Source organism: Tenrec ecaudatus, chromosome X (genome assembly GCF_050624435.1).
Source record: "Tenrec ecaudatus isolate mTenEca1 chromosome X, mTenEca1.hap1, whole genome shotgun sequence".
In the NCBI taxonomy this organism is placed as follows: Eukaryota; Metazoa; Chordata; class Mammalia; order Afrosoricida; family Tenrecidae; genus Tenrec; species Tenrec ecaudatus.
This window is the reverse complement of record NC_134548.1, coordinates 122,012,513-122,023,110: the sequence shown is the minus strand read 5'-3', so window position 1 is coordinate 122,023,110 and position 10,598 is coordinate 122,012,513. Positions and strand designations below refer to the sequence as shown.

The following is a 10,598-nucleotide window of genomic DNA, read 5'->3' as shown; positions in this document are numbered from 1 at the left end:
GGTTTCCACATGGCTCCTCCAGTTCCAGGACTCTGGCTCCATCAGCGTAGCTCGTTGTGGCTTATCAACAGGAATGTCTTGCTGGGAGTGTGTCCTGCCTCCAGTGAGCTATTTATCTCCATCATGCCTCCAAATTGAGGTCATCAAGCTGCAACCTGATTGACAAGCAAGACTCCACCCCTTCATTAAATTGACAGATTATGTAACTAACAAAAGGAGGCAGATAAATACATTAATCAATCGAATACTAGAATACAAGTGATTTAAACGTTAGAGTAAAACTAAGGAAAGGGGTAAGAAATGTATAGAATTGGGTTACAAGTTAATATAAAATGGTCAGGAGAGATTCAATGAATTATTTCACTTGAGTAAAAACCTGGAAGAGATGAAGGAGTGGACATTTGGATATTTGGAGGTGGTAGAGTATATGTCTCATCAGTTGTCTGCTCGTTTTGGCCTTGTGGGTTGCTGTGATGCTGAAAGCTATGCCATTGGCATTTCACTAAGCGCACAGGTTTCAGCAGAGCTTCCAAACTAAGAACAGACTACAGAGAAGAAATAGGCTGTTCACTTCTGAGGAATTGGCCACTGAAAATCTTATGGATCACATCAAAACCTTTTCAGATACTGAAGGCCGCATGAATAGAAGTAGAACATTGTCAGACACCAGTGCCAGAAGATGAGCCCCTCAGATCAAAAGGCACACAAAATATGACAAAGAAAGAGCTGCCTTCTCAAAGTAGAGTAGATGATAATGATGTGAATGGAGTAAAATCTATGGAAGTAAATCCTTCAAAACCTTCATTTACTCATGGGACATGACTTAAAATGAAAAGGAAATGTTGCACCCATCAATTAAAAATAATAACGTGGAATGGACAATGTATGAAGCTAGGAAAATTGGAAGTTATCAAACATGAAATGAAATACATAAAGATTGATATCCTAGTCATTAGTGAGTTGAAATGGACTAGTATTAGGTATTTAGAATCAGAAAATCATATGGTTCCCTGTACTGGGAATGATAAATTCAAGAGAAATGACTTCGCATTCATCTTCAAAAGGACACTGCAAAATCTCTTTTGAAGTACAGTGCCATTTGTGATAGAGTAAGATTTATCCACACTCAATGAAATCCAATCAATTCTTATTCAATTTTATGTACCAACCACTAAAGCTAGTGAGGAAGAAATGGAAGAATTATACCAATGTCTGCAATTGATCAAATGTGCAATCAAGATGTGTTGATAATTATTGGCAGCTGGAATGCAAAGTGGGAAAAAAAGAGTAAGTAGTTGGAAAATGTGGTCTTGATGATAGAAATGAAGCTGGATATCTATCATATGATAGAATTTTGTTAAACCAATGACTTTTCAACATTTTTCAACAACACAAAATGAAGCAATACACATGGACTTCTTCAGATGGAATACATAAGAATCAAATGGACTACATCTGTGGGAGAAGAAGATGCAGAAGCTTAATATCAGCAGCTAAAATGAAGACAGAGGTCAACTGTGTAACAGACACCATCAATTGCTCATATCTAAGTTAGAGTTGAAGCTGAAGAAAGTGAAGACAAGTTCATGAGAGCTAAAATACGTCCTTCAGTCTTTCCACCTGAATTTTGAGAACATCTCAAAAAACAGATTTGCTGCATTGAAGACTACTGACAGAAGACCTGATGAGCTGTGGATTAACATCAAGAAAACCATTTATGAAGAGAGTTAAAAGGTCATTCAAAAGAAAGGAAAAAAAGAAAAGATCAAACTGGACGTCAAAAGAGACTCTGAAACTTGCTCGTAATCATAGCATAGCCAATGCAAATGGAAGAAAATATGAAGTTAAAGAGCTGAACAGAAAATTTCAAAGAGCCACTCCAGATAAAAATAAAATATTATAGTGAAATATACAAAGACCTAGAGTTAAAAAACCAAAAAGAAGAACACAATCAGCACATCTTAAACTGAAAGAATTCAAGAAAAAACTCAAGCCTCGAGTTTTAATATTGAAAGATTCTATGGACAAAATATTAAATGATGCAGGAAGCACCCAAAGTAGATGGAAAGAATACACAAGGTCACTGAACCAAAAAGAACTAGTTGACATTCCATTTCAGGAGGTAGCCTATGAGCAAGAACCAATGATACTGAAGAAAGAAGTTCCAGGTGCATTGAAATCATCAGCCAAAAGCAAGTCTTCAGGAATGGATGCAATGCCAAAGGAAATGTTTCAACTAGCTGATGAAGCCCTGGAAGCACTCACTTATTTATGCCAGGAGATTTGGAAGACAGCTACTTGGCCAACTTACCTGAAGAGATCCAAATTTATACCTATTCCAAAGAAAGGTGCCCCAACAGAATTCTCAAATTATAGAAGAATATCATTATTATCACATGCAAGTAAAATTTTGTTTAAGATCGTCCAACAACTGTTGCAGCAGAACATTGACCAGGAGCTTGCAGATGTTCAAACTGGATTCTGAAGAGGGAACAGAATAAGGGAAATCATTGAGATAACAGATGGATCTTGGCTGAAAACAGAGAATACCAGAAAGATGTTTACTTGTGTTTTATTGACTATACAGAGTCATTCAATTGTGTGAATCATAACAAACTAACTTAAAGAAGAGTGGGGATTCTAGAATACTTCATTGTGCTCATGCAGAACTTGTACATGGATCAAGAGGCAGCTGTGCTAAAAGAACAAGGGAATAATACTTCGTTTTAAAATCAGGAAAGGTGTGGTAGTTGTATAATAGTGTTAATTTGGGACTTGAGAGGATTGAGAGTGAAGGGGGGGAGTCTACTCTGTCAATCGGGTCATAGCCAAAGAGGCCTCTGTGTGGGCATGGCCTTCTCCTGAGAATTCTGGGAACTCCTGTATTATCCTCCTTGGAAGGGGGAGACACACTCTTGCTCTGCTCACTTCCTGGGAGACATCCTTGAGGAGAAGCCACATGGTATCCTGATGCATCCCTGGGAACTAGAGGAGCCACAGGGAGACACCTGCTAGCACTGAGATGCTTCTACCACCACTGACTGCACCCGCTGGCCTATGATCTTCCTGCATTCAGCATCATTGCCTGTGTTTTGTGAGTCTGAAGAGGACTTTATAGATTGATATCAGACATATGGGCAAATATTGGACTTATGGACTTGAACTGGACTGGTTGGGATGCTTTCATAACGTACAATTACCCTTTATATAAAACTCTCTCTTAAACACATATGAGTTTCTATGGATTTGTTTCTCTAGTCTAGCAGGACAAACACAAAAGGTGTGTATGTGGGTTGTTTTTTGTCACCATACTTATTCAATCTGTTTGCTGAGCAAATAATTAGAGAAACTGGATTATTTGAAGAAGAAGACAGCATCGGAATTAGATAAAGGCTTATTAACGACCTGGGATATGCAAATGACACAACCTTGCTTGCTGAAAGCAAGAAGGACTTGAAACTCTTGCCGATGAAGATCAAGGACTGCAGCCTTCAGTATGGATTACAACTCAATGTAAAGAAGACAAATTTCTCAGGACTGGACTGATAGGTAACATGAAACATGGTGAAAAGATTGAAGTTTTCAAGGATTTCTTTTTACGCGGTGCCACAATAAATATTCATAGAAGCAGCAGTTAAGAGCTCAAATGACACATTACACTGAGTAAATCTGCTGCACAGGACCGCTTTAGATTATTGAAAAGTAATGATGCTACTTTGAGGACTAAAGTGCACTTGACCCAAGCCAGGGTATTTTGAATTGCCTTATATGCATATAAAAGTTGGACATTTAATAAGGAAGACCAAAAAGAATCAATGCATTTGGAATTATGGTGCTGGTGAAGCATACCGAAAGTACCATGGACTGCCAAAAAACAAACAAACAAATATGTCCCGGAAGAAGCACAACCAGAACACTCCTGAGTCAAGGATAACAAGCTTTTGCCTTCTGTACTTTGGAGATGCTCTCAGGGGAGAGGAGACCCTGGAGAAGGACATCATGCTTGGTAAAGTAGTAAAGGGGAGATTAAAATGAGGAAGGTCATTCATAAGATGGCTTTACACAGTGGCTGCAACAATGCACTCAAACAGAGCAACAATTGTGAAGCTGGTGCAGGACCAGACAGTATTTCATTCTGGTATGCATAGAGATGCTGGGAGTTGAAGCCAACTCAACAACACAGAGTAAATGACCAGCTACAAAAAGTCCTTCCTTCCAGGAATCCATGTTCTTGTTGTAATCTGACTGTGCTACCTTCCCTATGAAGAGGTGAAGGGTTTTGCTTTTTTTTTTTTTTAAACTCTACTTAAATCTGGCCTTGCTCCATGGCTTGCTTTGACTAATAGGAAGTAACAAGAGTGGTTTCATCTTAATGTTGATTTCAGGCCTTATGAGACCTTGCTGTTTTTCTTTTCACTATCTGAGAAAAGCAGCTGCCATATCAAGAAGTCCAAGCTGCCCTGCTTGGTAAAAAGACCATGGCGAGAAGAATTATGGCAGCCCTGGTGGTGCTATGGGTGAAGCAGTTGGATGATAACGAGTTGACAATCATTCCTGTGCATGAGGCCATGTTGAGTCTTGCAGGCTTAGGCAAGCTTCCCCAGGTGACAGACGCCCTGTGGAACATATAAATTGCCCCTATTGAACTCTGCCCAAACAAGAAACAGAAAAAGTAAATAGAATAATTATAAACTGTTATGAGTACAGCAAAAGACATTAAGAAGAAGAATTACCGAGAGGACCTGATTTAGATGGACTGGCTACGGAGGTGGATCTATCTGTAAGGAGCTGACATTTCAGTTCAGACTTAAAGGGGAAAAAGGACTGGTGGAAAGATCATTGTAGGTTGAAAGAAAAGCACCCTAATTTGAGAAATTTAGTATGTTTCAAGCACTTAAGGAACACCAGACAGGGTAGAATTGTCCATGTGAATTTTGAAGACTGTACCTCTTTATGGGAGTAGAAATCTCAGTCCTTTTCTCATAGATGGGTTGGTGGTTTTGAACTGCTGATGTTGCAGTTAGCTGCACAACAAGTAGCCCCTATGCTATCAGAACTCTTTAAGGAACATCCAAACTAAACCCAAACTCACTGCTGTGAAGTCAATGCAGACTCTTAGCACCCCCTGTGAGTTTCTGTGACTGTAACTGTTTACAGGAGTAGAAAGCCCAGTCTTTCTCTCGCAGAGTTGTTACTTTCAAACCACCAACCATTCAGATAGCAGTCCAACACATAACCACTTCATCAGCAGGGCTCCTTACAGAACATCAGGGTGTCTAAAATAAGGGGGAAGAGTGGCCTGAAGTGAGGCCAAAGAGATAGATGGGATTGGTTCATACAAAATTGTTGGTAGATAATTTGGATTTTCACTTAGGTGCATTGAGGAGCTTTATGTTGAGCAGTGATATGATCTTTTCATTTGAAAAAGATATTTTTTTTGCCTCTAGTGGGGAAAATATCATAAGGAACAAGAATACAAGTGGGGAGATGAGATCATTTTGCAATCTAGGTTAGAGTTGAAAGCAGCCTAGTTAGAGTGATAGGAATGGAAATGGAGTTGTGTGGCTACCTTTAATATATGTTTTGGAGCTGCAGACTGTGGATAGGTGAGATATGGAGGATAATGGAATGGAAGAATCAAAGATGATACTTGTCTGTCTGGCTTGTTGCTGTTGTTGGGTGCCATCCAGTCAGTTCTGAACCATAGTGACCTTAAGCCCAACAAAACGAAACACTGGCCCTGCCCCATCCTCAAAATTGTTCATATGCCAGAACTCATTGTTTCAGCCATGGTGTCAATCCAGCTCCTTGAGGGTTGTGAGAATTAAGATAATTTTATGTTAATTTGAAGATATGTGAAAATGTAGGGGTGGTACCCAACCTGTCAATCAGGTCACAGCCTGGTGGTGCCTTCTTAGGAGTCTGGCCTATTCATAACAAAGACCTTGAGAACCTCTCTCTTACCTTCTCGCTCTCTCTCTTCACCTTCTTGGTGTTGACCACCCTGAAAGCTACCAGAGTTTTCACTAACCTTGGATCTCTGCAATTTGTACCCATCTGCCTGTGATCTTCCTGCATTCTGCAGCATTGTGGCTATGTGAGTCTGAAGAGGGACTTATGAACTCGAATCAGACTTATGAATGTGAACAGGACTTATGGACTTCAGTTATACTGTATGTATGTATATATATGTATATATGTATGTGTGTATAGATATGTATATATATACATACATACTTCTTGATATATAGCTCTCTCAAATACATATGTGAATGTCACTGGATTTGTTTATCTAGTCAACCCGACCTAACACATTATGGTACCTGAGGAGTGGGGTACTAGAGAAACAAATCATGAAGATGGAGCGCGTTGGTTTGTCTAACCTCTACCTCATGGCAGAGTTTCTTCTTTGGCTTGCAGGAAGTCAGATAGGGCCATGCTTTTTACCCAGTTGTTTTCTGGAAAGGACATGAGATGTGAAAGTTTTGATTCTTAGAAATTGTCTTTGGTTATTCCTAACTGAAATGGCATGTATGAAGATAATAAGTGTTAAATGATAACTGGAGCAAAAACACCCCTTGAACTACTCGTCAGCCATGCTGTTTAGACAAAATGCCTTGCAGAAGACCTGGCTCTGGCTGTTGCAGCCAGGAGCCATATTGCATATGAATGGGATAATTTAGATAGGAGAATACTGAATTTGACTGCTTAAGAATTGTTTTTTAGGATCTGTCTATACTAGGACTATGCTGATTTCTTCTACCTATTGTTATTGATATAATGTGTGATAGAAATGATTATTAAGTATGACTAGAGAGAGTTTGTAAGCCTATTGCCTTTAGCCATTAAATGATACTGTTAAATAGGTATAGGAAATGACCCACAAAGAAGGTTTAGGAACCATCAAACTCATCCAGTTCCTAGAGTGCTCAGGACATTTGCATTTGAAAAAAACCTACCATTAGAGCTGTTGCCAAACTGAAGGGTGAAAAAAAAAGCTGCTTTTGCTTTCTGAATTTTCAGCAAACTGCCTTGGAAGCTGGAAAAATCTGGAGCCATGAAGGAACTTCCTCCTAACTAGGCTTGAACACTAAAAGGAGTCTTTGGGCAGTCTGAAATTCTTGTCAGGTGATTACCTGGATCCACTTGTTTAATGGAAGTGGGAGAAATGCAGCAAGATAGAGATGGGTTGAGTCTGGCCACTGACCCCTGTGGATCTGGGTTCACAGAGACTACAGGAGAAATGAGAGAGGGTTGGCTGGTCTAGTTTATAGAGTTGTGCAGATTATGAGCCTATGGCATGACCTAGCGCAAGGACACTAGGGTTATTGGGAATTTGTGAAGGGGCCCATGGTCCACAGGGGAGGCAGCCAATGAGCACCCAGGTGAGGCTGAGCTAGGTAACTCACATTGAGTTGACCAGAACCAGATCAGATGAAGAGAAGATTTTTGAGCCTGTGAATTTGTGCATACTGCTGCTGACTTTATGAATGGCCTTACCTGATTTGACTTTATTTGTAGATGCAAACTCACAAAGTTTTAACTAAAATGAGGATTCTTCACATCAAAGAGCATGCTTGTTTCCTCAGAGCACTGGATCGATAGAAATGGACATTATAGAAATTGGATACCCCAAGTGGGGAGGATAAAGGCATGAAGTGGCTGCCTAACAAACTTTCATGGGTGGGGGAAGATGCTGATTAAGGTGTAGGCATTCATATAGTTGCAATTATTAGGCATAACATTTTTTGCTTTGTTCACTTATAGAATATTAGATTTAAATGGGCTGGTGATTTTCAATTTTATGTATGTTAGTTTTATCCTGTTAGACACAAACATGATTTTATTATTGTTCTGTTTAAAATTTGCATATGGCTAAAGAGTTGTATAACGGTATCAAGTAGACAAGGGGTGGTCTGTAATAGATAATTTTATGTCAATTTATAAAAATGTAAGGATGGTATCCAACTTGTGTATCAGGTAACAGCTTGGTGGTGCCTCCTCAGGCGTATGGTCTTTTCAAAAGGACCCTAGGAATCTCTTTCTGTCTTTTGCCTTCACATTCCTGCTTACTGGCCACCCTGAGAGGGACCAGATCTCTGCATCCTTTACACCAACCTTGGATCCACTCGACTTTGTACCCATCCGCCTGTGATCTTCCTGTATTCTACATCATTGCATGTGGCTGCATGAGAGGAGTCTGAAGAGGGACTTATGGACTAGTATAGGACTTGTAGACTTGAGTTGGACTAGACTGGGATTTTTTTTATATATGATTACTTCTTAATATAAATCACTCATACATATGTGTCACTAGATTTGTTTCTTGAATAAACTCAGCCTAACACAAAGATCTTTCTCTTTTTTTGCTAATATTCTGCTTTACTAAGCATGATAGCCTTTTCCAGAGACTGGTCTCTCCTGACAACATGTCCAAACACATGAGACAAAGTCTCATCATCCTTGCCTCTAAGGAGCACTTTGGCCGCACTTCTTCCAAGACAGACTGGTTTGTCCTTATAGCAGTCCATGGTACTTTCAACATTCTTCTCCAGCACACACCACCATTCAAACACATAAATTCTTCTGGCTTCCTTATTCAATGTCCAACTTTCATATGTGTATGAGGCAGTATCAGTGATATTGTTCTATAATTTGAGCATTCTATTGAGTCACCTTTCTTTGGAATGGGTACAAATATGGATCTCTTCCAGTCAGTTGGCCAAGTAGCTGTGTTCCAAATATCCTGGCACAGGTGTGTGAGTGCTTCCAGGGATTCATCAGCTAGTCGAAACATTTCAGTTTTTACTACATCCATTTCTGGAGCCTTTTTTCCCTATCAATGCTGTCAGTGCACATTGAATTTTTTCCTTCACCTTATATTCTGCTTACTGAAATGCTGGAATGTCAACTAGTTCTTTTTGGTACAGTGACCTTGTGTATTTTTACCATCTTCTTTGTTTGCTTCCTGCATCATTCAATATTTTGCCCACAGAATCTTTCAATATTGTAACCCGAGGCTTGAGTTTTTCTTGAATTCCTTCAGTTCAAGATATGCTGATTGTGTTCTTTCTTTTTGGTTTTCTAAGTCTAGGTCTTTGCACACTTCACTATAATATTAGACTTTGCCCTAAACATTTTATCTTATTACGAGACCATTTTATTGGGGGCTTTTATAACTCTTGTTACAACCCATACATCAATTGTATCAGGCATATTTGTACATATGTTGCTGCCTTTGAAATTTTCTACTCAGCTCTTTGACGTCATCTTTTCTTCCATTTGCTTTAGCTTCTCTAGGATTAAGAGCAACTTTCAGAGTCTCTTTTAACATAAGTTTGATCTTTTATTTTTTTTCCTGTCTTTTTTTTTCTTTCTCACTGCTTGTGTCGGTAGTGGAACGATTCACCCTTTTTACTTGCAAAGGGTGCACAGAAAGCTTCTATATTTCTCTAGGACATTTATAAAGGCTGATGGTGCCCGGCTACTGAGAGATATAGCGTCTGGGGACTTAAAGGCTTGAAAGCAAACAAGCGGCCATCTAGCCCAGAAGCAACAAAGCCCACACAGAAGCAGCACACCAACATAGGTGATCGTGAAGGGCAGAGGAGACCAGGTCTCAAACAACAAAGGCGGGGTGGTGGTGAGAATCACATCACCGTGAATGAGGGGGAGTGCGTGATGGGGACCCAATGCCCATCTGTAGACAGCTGGACACCCCTTGCAGAGGGGTAGTAGGGAGGAGATGAGTCACTCAGGGTTCAGTGTAGTAACAATGAAACTCAAAACCTTCCTCTAGTTCCTGAACGCTTCCTCCCCTCCCAATTATCATGACCCAATTCTACCTTGCGGACCTGGTTATACCAGAGGATGTACAGTGGTGCAGTAGGGATGTGGAAACACAGGGAATCTAGGACAGATGAACCCCTCAACACCTGCGGTAGGAGTAGCGACACCAGGATGGAAGGGGGTGTAGAAAGGGAGAACCGATCTTGGAGATCTATGTGTAACCTCTCTGGGAGATGGGCAATGGGGAGGTGGGTGAGGGGAGACGCTGGAGAGTGCAAGACAAGATATAATAATTATTTATAAGCTATCAAGGGACCAGGGGAAAGGAGGGAGTAGGGAGGGAGGGGGAGGAGGAAAAAAAGGGAAACCAAGCTGATTCCAGGAACCCAAGGGGAAGGTGAATTTTGAGTATGACGAGTGCAACGAATGTATAAGGGTCCTTTGCTCAATTGATGTATGTACAGATTATGATAAGAGTTGTATGAGCCCCAATAAAAAGATTTATTAATTAAAAAAAGTTATCTTCACCTTGAGAAGAAACGGACTAAGAATAAATGCCCACCTTTCCTGTCCTTTTAATGACCTTTATGCTTTCTTTTTTTTTGTTTTAATTAAATGCTTTTATTGGAATCTCTTACAGCTCTTATCACAATCCATATGTTCATCCACGTGTCAAGCACATTCGTACATATGTTGCCATCATATTTTTCAAAGCATTTTCTTTCTGAGTCCTTGATATCAGTTCCTCACTTTCCCTCCCTCCTCCACTCTCCCTTCCTCATGAACCCTTTATAAATTATAAACTATTA

General features: G+C 40.0%; 1 pseudogene; it reads right to left on the bottom strand.

Moving 5' to 3' along the window:
* Positions 1-9,384: 9,384 nt before the first annotated feature.
* On the bottom strand, positions 9,385-9,540 carry LOC142435447 (small Cajal body-specific RNA 24; annotated as a pseudogene).
* Between the last annotated feature and the right edge of the window lie 1,058 nt (positions 9,541-10,598).